We start from the raw sequence: 15,195 nt of genomic DNA, 5'->3' as shown, positions 1-15,195 counted from the left end.
TATTGAGTACTCTCAATTGTCTCTGCAACAAAAAGCATCTCACACCAAAAATTTGCCGACCCTCTACATGCAATGAATTGAAAAATCTAAAATAATATGCCCTCCCTTGTGCTCCAACTCTCTAACTATATGCAGCCAAGAAGAAGAACCTCCTTTCTTAATAGACAAGAATTTGCAATAAATAGATCTTCCTTAACTATTTAGTTCATCTTTAGTTTGAAAATTCACTATTAAGTTTCACGACGTCCTTTCATTTCCAATGAAATTTGAAATTTGTTTCCTTGTCTTTAGCCTTGCGACGCCTTCTTGAAGCCCCCTGCTACAAAGAAGCATCCATATTTTTGGTATCACTTACATATTTTGTCTGACTAACAATTTCTTTATCACCACCAATGTGATCCTCAAAATCAGAGACAAGATTAGTCTTTTGTCACTTTTTCATATTTCTTTGTTCTGAGGATGGATTTGATTTAATATACTCCCCACATTTTGACTCAATCTCACAATCTTTATCAATCTTTACCTTAGTTTTATAGTATTTTTCATCAAATAAGATTTTAACAGCGTCAGACACATGGGACACCTCTTTGGAGGGGAGAATCCATATCACAATGTCCCCAATAAAATAGTTAAAATTTGGATGCTCAACTAGGTCATAAACACTCACTATCTCTTCATTGTCAAACTCTCGAGGATCCTCTGGTCGCGACACAGGTTGCTGCCATCTTATTATGGCAGTACATTCTTTTGAATCCACCATTTTCACAACTCCTATGCATCTAGTTTGAGAATCTTCTCCATCCTCATCAAAACCCTTCTCTAGCAAATACTACTGAGGCCAAAAATCATGCTCTCCAAGATTATCAATAGCAAACAAGACCTTTGAATCTACTCCAAGTGACTTTGTATCATCTTTCCCAAGTACATTGACCTTTGTCTTCATGTTAACAATAAGTAGTGCTAATTCAAGAACATCATATTTCTTTGGAAGTTTTTATCACGTTTCACTTTGTGCTTATGATATTTCTTGCGGTGTGAATGTGTCATAATTTTTGATCCAAGGCTAGTAGAATCCTGTGTTGGTATGGTCCCATTCTTGACTGATACTAAAGTATCATAGGAAGATGAATCATAAGCAGGCAAATTATCAGAGTCTGTTGTTAATTCTGTATCCTTATCTAGTAGGTCATCATGTTTCTCAGGGAAACTTATGTCTGATTTCCTTCCAGATATTGGGAGGAAAACACCAATCACCTAGTTGCCAATTCACCTATGAAAAACAAGACAAAAGCTTTAAATGTTTAGTGTCTTGCATATCTATAGGGACACTTGTTGAATTCATAATAGATGCAAGATTTGTTGTAGGAATCCAGTAAACATATACTGAACCTGCCTCAACATTACTAACTATACCCTCCATTCGAGATGCCTTCCATGTACCTCGGAGCCATCTAGCATTCTTGAAGATAACTGAAGAAGTAGCCCATACATGCTGACTTGGATAATGAGGAAAGTTTGTATCTTCAAAAACATTCTTAGAAACTGATATAAGGTGCTCAAGGTCTGCCCTCATTACTTTACACTTTGAACCATCATCAAACAAAACTGTGACATTATCTATAACTTTAACAACTCGACCCAACCAAGATTCATAAAGTACATAACCTTCTTCTATGAATGCCCTTATCCATTTCAACTTCCTACTAGGGACATCTATTTTAACTTGTCTAGATGGCATCTTCAAGTCACCAAAAGGTCAATGCCAACTAGTATACCTGTCTGTCCTTTTGGATCTAAAATAGATGCAACAGTATCACAATTCATAAAGCTCCTATCAACTACAATAAGATTTGACCAAACTACATGAGCATGATCTCCTGAAACAAATTCAGTATCATCATCTTCTTCAGTATCAAAATCTAAGGAATCTGAATCACCTGCAACTCTAGTTACCATTCAAAACACACCCTCTTCTATTCTACTTTGGACTACATCTGATCTGTAAACACTTGCAATAAGAGGCTTCTTTACTAATTTTAGAGGAAAACCAATTTCCCTTGTAGTTTTGATCTATGCTTTGCATAATAGATATCATCACCTTTCTTTTGACTATTACAAATGCATGGAAAAGCCAGTGTTCAGCTCTAATGTACTGATATGATGGAGAATGAAGTTCTTAAAGAACTAATTTTATAGTATGCCGCAGTCTATTCAACATCTTTGGATAATAGTTCTTGCTTCTATTAGTGGTGTCACATATTGCATTGGCATTAGTGTACAAGCCTGAGAACTTAAATTGCACCTCATATGCATTGCACCTTGTGTACTCATCAACACATTCTCATTGCTATACAACCATCAGCACAGGCCCACCGCTCTGTCAATTTTGTTTTGAAGATTGCATAAACCAAGAATAACATTTTTATTTTCAAATGATCAATGGTTATAAAAATGCACCTATTATACTTTGAGAAGTCATTATTTCCTTAATCATAGCCAATTCTTTTGATTTGATAAGATTCAATATAATGTGGCACTATTATATATATAATAAAACTTATATAATTACATCTCCTCTTATCTTCATAGCAATGTAATGATGACATTAATTTATCTTCTCCAAGTGATCCTTTTAATAAAGAGCCTTTAGAAAATTGACGTCATAATTTCATAACAATAAAAGATTTCTTTCCCAAGCACCATTGTTTGAACTTTGCCAAAAACTATAAACAATCTGAGATGTGGTTCAATCTTTAACTATCCATACTGTGCTCTTGAAAACTGAATCAACTAGCAGACATCAGGTATACATATGCATTCCATTACAAGGAATAAAATAAAAATTTTCTAAGGCCACCTTCGTCAATATGTCATGTGAAGAACTTTTCTCTAATTTTTATGAATGCTTGAGAATCATGATTCCCATTCATTCCTTTGAAATAGATTTCCAATAAGAACATATCATCCTTGTTGGGTTGGGATCTATGACCTACCCATTGTGAAAAGACCTTAGAACAACCCATTGAGTTGAGAGAATAAAATGCAATAACAAGGAAACCTGACAAAGAAGCCTACCTAAGAAAGAGTTAGACCTAGACACCAGATTGACTAGACTATATGACTCAATATTGCCAAAAAAAAAAGGGTTAGTTAAAGTGAGGCAACAGCTAGCTCCGACTGGGGAATATGCACTACAAAGTGCATAGAGAATCCAACATCTTTGGTTAAACAAGTGCCTTCAACATTGGGTTGCAAAGTCTAGACCGAAGATCAATGAGGAAGTGCATATAGGGAGGGTGGAGGGGAGTAGGGAAAACTAAAACAAAGTGAGAGAAAAAAACCACAAAAAACTAAGTAAGAAGAAGCTACACTACAACACAAAAAAATTGGAAAGCAAAACTTATTTACAAAAGGTGAGGAAACCTCACTAGTAGGACCAACAATAAAGAAAGATTCATATGTGACCATTCACAGGAAGAGAAAAGTATGAACCTCTTCTAAATGGAGGAAGATGCTTCATCAATTTGAAATAACATAGGTAATCTTTAGCTACTCCTTCACTATTGAATTTAAGCCCCAAAGCCTTTTGCAACATGATGACCCACAAGATCTTTCCAAATAGCCATGCCTCATTATAGACCTCTGATTCATCTATGCTTCCATGTACATCCTTCCTTGCATACTCAAACTTCTGTGATGGATGAAAATATTCAACATATTTTGGATGCATTACTAGAATGTAATTCATTTCATCTTTTTCAACATTACCATCTTCATTTGCTCTGTTATCATCCTTAGTAGAGATATCAACTTTCAAATCATAATTAACAAAATCATAACATTGTAAATCTTTTAGGAGAGAAATATCATCATACCATTTGGAAGCACTGTCAAAAACAACTTCTGATTCTGAACCAAAGCTGAAAAATGCATCCCCATTTTCCACATGTTCTAACTTCTTTGGTGAAGAAGAAAAAAAATCACCAAATTTTGTACATGTTGTTGGAAGATAGTTACATGTGTTTATTTTATTACCAATAATATTACCTTTATCAAAAGTAGCAGCTTTAGACGCACTGTTAATAACCACTTGAAACTTCAAACCCAGCCTAAAACTGGATGATCCTTCATTAATCATAGATTCTAATAGAATTGAAACATCTTCTTCATTCTTAGCATTTATCAAATCTGAGAAATGTCCTTCTAAACTCAAAACTTTAATATTTGAATTGATGGAAAGCCCTAGACCTTACAAAACTGTCATCTAACGAAAGTTACTGGCTGGCTTGTTCCAAAGTAGGGTCCAATTCCCTTCCCTTAAAATCAGCTACAGTCAGCTTGAGGCCTAGCACAGGAGGTTCTTGAGGGTTCCCTTCATCGATCTCTACTTGAGTGACAAATACCTCCCCTTGTGATCCAATTTGTCCCATTTGCTCAATAGTGAGCTGCTCCTCCCTGTTTCTCAAAGGGGTTTGTAAAGGTGAATACTCCTCAACATGAGGATCCTCCTCTCTTATTATTTTCTTCCTCTTAGGGGAGGGCTCCGTAGGCCTCTGTTCCAAAACCCTACTAGTGGATTCAATTATTTGTTTGCCTTTGTCCACTATATTCCTTTTATTTTGAACAATAGTATATCCTGGTCTTCTCTGGACAATTAGTTGACCTGCCCTTATATTGGGAGTAAAACCTAATCTTCCCATTACTTCCCTACCCTTATCCAGGTAGAACCTAATAAAGAATTGCTTCTTCTCATTCATTGCCTCTATTATTTCAACAAAATTATTCATAATTTTTCTCATCTTATCTACATTTGTAACTGCATTGTCTAAAGGACTATAATCTGGATCAAAACAATGAATGAAATCCAAAATTTTAGAAAAGACTTTCCACTTTTATTTTCTACTCTCTTGCTCTTGCAAGGAGTACTCATTCTTTATTAAGTCTTTAAGAAAATAAAATTCATGCTCAACTTTACCAAGCTTAATTTTGTGTCTCAATGCCAAATGATAAAATCCTTCAGATTCACAAAAACAAGGGTGAGAAGTAGCCATCTTATAAGGATCCAAAATCTTGTGCAGAAAAGGCCAACCTCCTTTTGTGATTAGAAAATGATGATCCACTGTGCAAGTAGGAAAAATTGACCCCTTTTGTCTTTTCACTAGAAGGGCTTCCTCTACTCCTCCCAACTGCCACATTATCTCAGCAACTCCTACCTTCAAAGGCACTTGGTAGGGTAGTACGTGAGTACTTCCTTTAAAACCATATTTTCTAAATACAATAGAAACAGAATTTGGAATGATATCTCCCCAATTATGTGAAACTTTCATACCACTTGGATTGTCCATAGGCTAATGAGATTCATTAATGCTTTGGGAATTCTAGGATTGTCTCTTAATAGGGAGCATCTCAGCTTTGAAGTGAAATACCTATCAAACCTGACAAAACAGACATTCTCTGCATCCCAAGTCATATCTGCACTCCAAAACTGATCTGGTAGTGCTTCTCCACTTTCTTCTCTGTCTAATTTCATTTCTTTACTAAAATATGTTACTCCCTTGAATAAGAACATTTGCATTAACAGAGAATAATGGCCAAAAGTTCATTCCACCTTATCCCTAGCAATTCCAATTAGTCCCATGTGAATCTCCTCAGCTAAGTAGGAAGCAAAATCAAAAATTATATCTACACCAAAAGAGGAAATTTGGGTAATCATATAAATAAAATCCACAGGCATGTACTATTCTTCATCTCTCCCAAAAACTTTACATAAGGAACTATATATTTCTATATCCCTCGAATTGAAATATGCCCTTTTGAAAGGCTCCCTGGAGGATGCTATTATTGCTGGTAGTGTTCCAATTCTACCTATGTGTGCCTTCACGACTCGTTTCCTAACTGCATCTCTCTTAGACATATATTCATTTTCTAACCCTTTCAAATCAATGGGCTCATGAAAATCAATGAAAAGCCCTAAACTAAAAACTTCCCTAATCTCCTCTACACTAATTGTAATCAAGATTTCACCATCAATTCTCCTTACTACCCTAAGGGCATGGTCATAATTCTTAGCTACAGCTTCCAAAAGATCATGGTCCATGAAAACACTGGGAACTACTAATTTTCCTAGACCAAAATTATAGATGTTGGCATGTGGGACAAAAAGGTTCCTCTCTAAAAACCATTTTTTGTGTAAAACAAGACTAGTCTATGAGGTTGTTGCATCCCTAACCCAGTTTCCTTTTTCATACAACCCATCTACTATTTTCAGCCTAGGGTTTAATGATGTTAACCTCTTAACTTCTACAGTATCAGCGGTGGAAGAAGGGAGCATTTTAAGTAAATCATCATGAACATTTCTATCCAAATAGTTCTCTTGACTAGAAAATGCTTTCTATTTTGGAGCCATACTAACTTCTTGAAGGAATCAAAATAGTGCAAGGATTATAATACAAATACTTACTTTGTATTTTTCTCTAATTCTTCTCAGTGTTACTACAATTTTTCTGCCAACAAACTCCTTCACAATCTTACCAAGTCCAACACGATCTTTTCAACAACTATTTTTGCTTAGAGGTGCTCTGAATCTTTCCTTGAGTAAGGTGAAATTAAGAAAATCTTCTATGTTATACTCTATTTTTCTTCACAAGCGAAGCTTTTATTTCTCATAAATGCACAGGGTGGCGTCACCTTTTATATTCAAATTTACACCATAGATTTACGCACAATCCTACGATCTAGGGATGCAAGCGAAGATGACTCATGTTCTTCTTGATGAGCTAGTAGTCAACCCAATGAAAATTTTCCATGTGTGTCTTTCCTTCATTATTTGCACCTCTGAACTAAACCCAAAAAACTCTGAGGACACGTGTCACTTAGGCGTTATCTCGCTATACATAAAGAGTGAGGACCTTGCCATAGCGAGATAGCACTTGTCATTGATCTTGATTTGATCATGTGGATGAAATTTAATTCATTACTTTGGAAAAGCATAGTGGGCCCTTTATCGCTATGTTCCTTATCATAACTTTCAAGCAATTCTTCATAGCGACATAGCACCTATCATTGATTTAAAGTTAATCTGACGGTCACAATCTCTCATAATTTTTTGAATAGGGTGTGGGTCCATTCATTGATGATGAGATGAAATCCTGCTCCGCTGGCATTTGGATCAAATTTTTTTAAGACCTTGGGTTTTGTCATGCTGCTTGGGGCCCACATTTGTTTATTACTCGGGTAGGCACTATGTCGCTAACAGCGAGGTGAACAAGTTCCCGATAGCGACATAGCAAATCCCAGTGTTTTTTCTTTTCTCGGTGCATACATGTAGCCCATTAGATTCCAGCGTGTTCCAAAGCTTTATAATTGATATTTGACAAGGTACTTTATGGGACCCACTTGCTTCGAAAGGTTGCTACAGTACTACTTTTTGCCTAGGCACTATGTCGCTAATAGCGAGAGATATCAATTCTCTGATAGCAACATAGCAATTTTTGGTGATTCATCAAAATTCAGGGTCAGGAAGATAAAGGAAAATGAATTCATAATTACCCTTGTTAATGCATCTGACACATAATTAAACAGCACATGCATCACGCAGCCTAGGAAACTTACGATCACCAAAAATTCAAAAGTTACTGTCGGACATTAATTTTTTTGGTGAAGGAGTCATGTCGCCAATGGTGAAGTGCCCAATTTTTCCAATAGCCAGAAGGTAGCTAATAGGAAAAGTGAAGATTTCTATTGACGCCTTTCGTACCTCAATATTGTAATTCCTTTTTTGATTCTGACATGTCTGTTATAAACGTGATGAAAAATCTCTGAAACAATATAATCTCTGGTCACTATATTTCCACTTGACAGTACCACTTTTCAACTTAGCAGTGGTCACTATATCGCTAAGGGTAAAAAACTTGTATCTTTTCATAGTGATATAGCGATTGCCATAGATCTTTTAGGGATCATGCAGTCAGAAACACAAAAGAAAAGACGTGACTTAGGGCATAGAAAGTTTCAAAATGAGGGGAATCTTCGCATATATTAGTTTTGCACCCGAATTTTTTTAAAGAATAAACAAGACCTAGGGTTTTGAAAAAAATTTCCAAAGACTTAACAAAATATGACTTGGCCAGAAACCCTACTCACCTTAGGTTGATCCCAATTTGAAAAATTTTATGCCTGGAGAAAAGAATTTGATTATGCAAAATTTTAGACCAACAGTGGCTCTATCAGGGGACATTGAATGCTCTAGATTCAAGTGAGGGCTGAGAATTTCTAGGAGAAGCAGACTAGACACAAGCTCCTAACAAATCAACCACTTACTAAGAGAACAACACACATGGGAAAACTGTGCACAAGAGAATACACACATACAAAAGGGTTTACAAATATATACAAGAAAACCCTAAACTACTGCTCATGGAAAATAAGTATCTTTCCAAGAAAACTACCTCTTCAAGAACTGTCCATGAACTGGTAGTTCAAGAATATTGTCTAACAAATCTTTGAGTACATAAGAATCCTCCCCCCAGGTAGTTTCAATCAAATAAGGGCCTAACAAGATAGGATCAAATTTTCCATGTTTCCCTTTATCTTCAATTCTGGCATTCCACATTAAGACTAGATCTCCATCATCAAACTTCCTGCTTACCATTCTTCTATCATAGAGTGTCTTAACTTGCAGTTGTAACTTTTGGTTCTTAAGAGATGCTTCTCTTCTGGTTTTTGTCAATCCTACCAGTTCATCCATCCTCTCTTGCATTTCATCTTTAGTATCTTCATCATACAACTAAATGTAATTGTAGAGTCCCATCAAGTTGTTCTGAGGCATTTTGGCTTGAATTCCATACACTATATCAAATGGAGCTACACCAATGGCTTTCTTTATAGTTACTCTATCAGCCCATATTGCTAACTATAACTTGGAATCCCATGCCTTTTTGTTATCATCCAAGGTTCTCTTAATAACCTTCAACAAGCTCTTATTGGTGGATTCAACTTTTCCATTCCCTTGTACATGATACGGAGAAGATGATGACCATGTTATTCCATATTTATCAAAAAATTTAATTGATTCCTAAGACCTGAAGCACATAGCATTGTCTGTTACAATTTTTTGAGGACAACCAAATCTAGAAATAATATTATTTGGTAGGAAATTATTGACAACTTTACTTGTTCCATTTCTTGTGGGGATAGCCTCTACCCACTTTGTAAAGTAGTCAGTAGCCACCAAAATCCAAGAATAGCCAGTGCTAGACTTGGGGAAAATCTCTCCTATGAAATCCAGACCCCACAATTGAAAGGGTGCTTGAACCTTCACTGGCTTTAATGGAGTATTTCCTGAGAACTTTAGTTTTCCAGCAAACTTTTGACAAGGGTTGCATTTCCTAATCATAATTTGAGCATCCTTGAAAAGGGAAGGCCACCAAAATCTAGCCCTCATTACTTTATGTGCAGTAGTTTTGGCCATATAGTGTCCCCCACACACTCTAGCATGCATTTCCTTCAAGACATCCTTTGCCTTTTCTTGATCAACACATTTCAACAATACTCCCTCGAAATTTCTCCAACATAGATTTCCTTGAACAATTATATACCTGATGGCCTGCAATTTAGTACTCCTTTTTTCATTTTCAAGCAAATGGGGAGGAGCTTCCATGTGTTGCAGGTAATATATAACATTGGTGTACCAATCACACTAATCCATGTCACATAAGTCAGATCTAAGATCATCACTACCAGATTTATCTAATTAGCCTCTAGATTAGATTTATCCATGAGTTTAGCCAAACCTTGACCTCTTACCAACTTAGTTATCTCTATTTCAATATTGAATTCCTGGATCCTGTTGATCCATCTACACCTTCTACCTGATACTTTCTATTGAGAAAATATATCCTTGACTACAACACTAGGTACAAAAGCAATAACAGTAGCACCAACTAGGTAACATCTAAAAGCTTTTACAACCTTTACTAAAGCATATGCTTGTTTTTCATTTATTTCATATTTCAGTTTAGTAGGCTGTAGTGACTTACTAAAAAAGGCAATGGGCTACTCATATCCTTCTTGATTTTTCTGCAATAAAAATGCAGCTACAGTGTGAAAGGATGCAAAAGAAAAAATATGCATAGGCTTTGTGTAATCTGGAGTTCTCAGTACTGGAGCATTTTTTATTGCAATTTTAATATCCTAGAATGTTTGTGAAGGCTCACCATTCCAATCTATAGTGGCTCCCTTCTTGAGCATCTTTGAGATAGGTCTACTGATTTCAACAAAATTGGTAACAAACCTTCTAAGAAAATTGACTTGGCCAAAGAAGGATTGAATTCCTTTCACATTTTTTGGCTTGGGGACTTTATCAATAGCTGCTACTCTCTCAGGGTCTATTTTCACCCCATCCTGAGACACTATATTTCCTAGTAATTTTCCTTCTGTCACCCTGAATGTGCATTTCTTTGGGTTCAAGGATACTCCATATTCCAGAGCTTTGATAAAGATTTTTTCCAAATGTCTGCAATGATCCTCAACCTTCTTAGAATATGTTGTAAGGTCATCCTGGTACACAACCATAAATTTATCAATATAATCATGAAATGCCACATCCATGGCTCTTTAGAAAGTAGCTCCTGCATTAATCAAGCCAAATGGCATCCTTACATATACATATGTTCCCCATGGGTTTGTGAAGGCTATCTTGAACTGTTCACTCTCCTTTACCAAAACTTGATTATATATAGAGAAACCATCCATAATTAACATTGGTTCAAAAATAGTCACTTGCTGCAACATGGCTTCCATATTGGGTAATCTATAATTGTCCTTCAAAGATGCAATGTTTAGATTCTTGAAATCTACACATAATCTTAGATCTCCATTCTTCTTTCTAACATGTACCAAATTTGAAACCCAAGTGGAATGCCTAATTGGTTTGATTATCCCCCCATCCCTTAGTTTCATCAACTATTCTTGCATTTTGGGAGCTAGGGTAGGGTTTACCAGTCTCTATTTCTATCTGAAAGGTTTTACATTGTCTTCTAAGGGTATGACATGCAGCCTTAAGGTCATCATATGACCATGCAAAAACATGTCTATATTTTCTAAGCAAGTCAGTCAATATTTTTCTGATTTTAGCATGCAGATTTTGGCCAATATAAACCATTTTGGGAGCTACATCAGTACCTAGGTTTATCTCTTCTAATTACTAAGGCTTAGGGTCCATAACTCCTAGTTTTACTCTGTCTTGGTTATCAAAAATATTTTCCAAGACCACTAACCCCTTAGGCACCTTATTGGTTTTCAATTGCATAATCTCTTGGCCAAAAATGGTTTCCTTACCATCTATGGTTTCAATCAGTTCACTACAATCCATTTCCTAACCATGGTACTTATCTTCATTTAATAAAAAAATTGTTATGCCCTTATCATCTTCGAAGACTTGCCAATTTTCAATGTTATCAAGTATGGAAGGTCTATTTTGCACCTCCATTTGAGAGATCCCTACAAATGATATCTCCTTAGGCTTGACTGCTACATTTGCTAACAATTCAGCCATCTTATTTTGAGTCCTATCTCTCCATGAGATACAAAATGCATCAAAAGATTCTATCTGATCACAAACTGCATTTCTATATTATTTCAACCTCTTGTTCTTAGATAAATAGGTTCCTTTTATCTGGGAGATAACTAGTTCAGAGTCCCCTATGACATGTAATTTCTTAATTCCATGATGTACAACAACTTTCAATCTTAGTAATAATGCCTCATATTCTGCTATATTATTTGTGCAGGAAAACTTCAACGTGAATGAATATCTAAAGGTATTATTTTCAGGGGAGACAAAAACTACACTTGTCCCTGCACCCTCATTAGAACTAGCCCCATCAAAGAACATTTTCCATAAGACTGGTGAGTTAGTGCAACATTCAACTTCATGTTCAATGATAGCAGGTAAATTTTCAACTTCTTGAATAATTAATTCAGCTCTAAAATAATTGACCCTAGTATCTAAGAAACAAGTGGCATCTTTGTCAATTTCTTCCCCTAAAATATGATTAACCTTTGGTTCTCTATTTACCCTGACAGCTTTATCCCCAATGTGGAAAGTAGCATAGGTTAAGTCACACTGTAGGCTTCCCCCCATGGTAGCACTCCATTTTTTGGAGAGTAACATTCCATAGTGTGGAGGTATATCCACCACAAGGATAGACATGGTTAACTCTACTTCAGGATATGTAGCTATTTTGAATGGTAGAGAATTTATGGTACCTACGAATGGGTCTTTCCTAGCATCCATTCCTCTGCATCTACCCTGCTGGGTATCCACCTTCAATCCTAAGGCTTCCATTACTTTGAAAGGCATTATGGTGTTCGAAGCTCCTAAGTCTATCATACAATTTTTTAGGGTCTTCCCCTTTATGATCAAACTGAGGAAAAAAGGGTCAATATCTTCTATAAATGCCACTGAGGAATCATCTAAAAACATCTGGGGAATCTTGGATATGATACCACTTTCCTCTATTACTAATGGGGTTTGTTGAGCAACAGTTCAATCTACAACAGTATTATTGTTTCCTATCTCATCCAACCATGACAAATCTTTGCTCTTATGTTCTTCAATTCTAAGAAGTTCAGACAAGGGCACTTTTATAGAAATTTGGGACAACATAGATATCATATTAACAGGTTCAATAATAGTGGGTTTTACAAGAGTACCTAGAGTTAGAGTCTTTTGAACAGCAGGCACCACTATTTGCTTGATAGTATCAATTTTTGATTTCTTTCGTTGCACCACTAGTTTTGTTGCTTCATTTGTCTGAAACTATTGTCCTTGATCTTAGGCACATCTACATTGACTTTCTTCTTTTGATCATTCATTTTATGGGTGATATCTTTGATGAATACACTGGATGGCTTTCCTGCATCATTATTTACTATTTTATTTCTCAAATTGTAGTTATTATGAACGTGAGAAATCATTTCAGCTATGATTCTATCAATCTCCTCCTTGGAGGGCATCCTTAAGCTTATGTGTCCTACATCCGAAGATGTAACACATATCTTATCTGCATCATAACCTTCATCACTTGAAAGCACTTGCTGATGATGTAAATGATAAGTAATTTTTTGACTGGTAATGTCATTTTCAAGCTCTTCTAAATTAGAGTCTATCAAATCATCACACATGCTTACCATATTGCAACTTATATCATCATGGCTTTTCTCTTCACTTTCTTCTTCAGGTTGCACACCATGACCTTGGGAAAATGACTGAGCAACAACACAATAATCAACAGAATGAGGTGATTGACATATAATGCACCATGGTACATCATCATTCATACTCACAATGTTCCTTTGCAGGGGATCTAGAGTACCCTTATCCTTCACATTTTGGGTCTGGTTGGGAACTGGCTTACCATCTTTCCATTGAGTGGTGTAAGGGTAATTTTGCATTCTAGGCTGCCTATTGAAACTGTTGTTATTTACAAGGGTTCTTTCAGCAACATTTGGCTTATTAAAATTAGGGGGATTCATCTTCTTCAAAAATTCCAAAACTCGGCCTATAGTGGGTTCTTCTGGCTTCTTTCCTATAGGAGTTTTATTAGCCTCCCTTTTATTATTGTTCTTAGGATTGAGAAGCTTTGGATCATCCCTTCTACCCAATTTTTGAGATGCCTTCCTATTATTCTCTATATTTACTACAATTTTATAAGCATCCCTTCAAGTCTTGGGATCCTTATCCCTCAATTGATAAGCCATTTTGCTATCAAAATCATTGAAATATGTTGTGAGACAAACATCTTCATTCAACCTCATAACTTGAGATAGTCTGTACATACATTTCTAGAATCTTACATTGAAATCGAATGTGGACTCATTTGGATTCTTCTTGATGTTGTTGAATTCATTTAACATGAATCCTGCATTAGTGTTGTCTCCATATTGCTCTTTGAACAATTTCCCCAACTCATTCCACGAGGTGATACTATCATCAGGAAACCTCCTAAACCAATCCCTTGCATCCTTAGTTAGTGAACTCACAAACAATTTCATTACCATATCTTCATGTTCAACTTCATAATCGTTCAACATATCAATGAAAATTCTCAAATGTTGTTCACTAGTAATAGCATTATTCCCAAAGATCTTAACCAGTTCATCTCTTAAATCGAATGATATAGGATGTAGGGTGCCAGGAATACTAGCAAATGATATTTGTCTATACTTTTCTAGGTATATAGGTTTCTTCTGGAAACCAGGAACATTTGAGGTACTAGCTATATTAGCTTGACTCAGAGGGGCAACTTAGGATTGTTGAGGTGGGACAAATGGGACTTGGGTGCCACTAGTGGATGATGAGACAGGAACAGATTGGGATATTCCCTGAGTTGAGAGTATTGGACCACTAGCTAGTGCAGGAGTTGCAAGTGGGATAGACAAATTGGGCCATGAAGCCAATGTAGAATTAGATTTTATGAATTGGATTTTTCTCCTAATTTTTGCAACTTGAGCTTCATTCTCAACCTTCTCAAGTTCTTTTGCAAGATCTTCCCTCTCTTTTCTAGCCTTCTCCAGATCTAGATCTAATTTTTACATGGAGGGTTGTATGGGTTTTCTTGGTATAGCTTGAGGCTCATTTATTTGGATTCTTATAGCTTTTCCTTTCCCTTTATCTAGAGCTTTTGAAGTGGGCTCTACAGGGTCTACTTGAACAGGTTTATAGGCTTGGACCTAAGCAATAACTAGCTCTTGCCTTTTATTTAGGCATTTTTCTTGTTCCTAAACTTTAGCTGTCAGATTGTCTACATCTCTAAATACATTAGTATGGGGAGTTGTGGTATTTTCTTCTAACATTGTATTCTGCTCCTTCAAAGTAGCCATCCTTCTTAGTGGAGAATCCCTTTCTATTATGGCATCCAAGGTGGCTTGCTCCTTCTCTTTCTCAAGATGACTGCGTTTAGCTTCTTCCTCAACAATCCATTTCTTCAAAACTCCTATCTCATAGTGCACATCTTTAGGATCTGTAGAAGTAGCTTCTGAATCAGCAGGATCATCCAAGTCTATAAGATTTGGCTCCACATATGGGGTTTCTCTGGGATTAAAAGGATTATCAAATGAACTCCTAAATCCTAGCCTATAGTTCATATCTACTACAGGATCTGGCCTTGATGAAGCAATTCCTACCATGGATAC

At 36.2% G+C, this 15,195-nt stretch overlaps 1 pseudogene; it reads right to left on the bottom strand.

The window, feature by feature from the left end:
• Window positions 1-250: 250 nt before the first annotated feature.
• LOC149579887 (putative ubiquitin-conjugating enzyme E2 23) lies at window positions 251-4,430 on the bottom strand (annotated as a pseudogene).
• Window positions 4,431-15,195: the final 10,765 nt, after the last annotated feature.

Source organism: Cupressus sempervirens, chromosome 1, assembly GCF_028749045.1.
Source record: "Cupressus sempervirens isolate cs-2001-9-10 chromosome 1, ASM2874904v1, whole genome shotgun sequence".
Taxonomy (NCBI): domain Eukaryota; kingdom Viridiplantae; phylum Streptophyta; class Pinopsida; order Cupressales; family Cupressaceae; genus Cupressus; species Cupressus sempervirens.
This window is presented reverse-complemented; position numbering and strand designations above follow the sequence as displayed.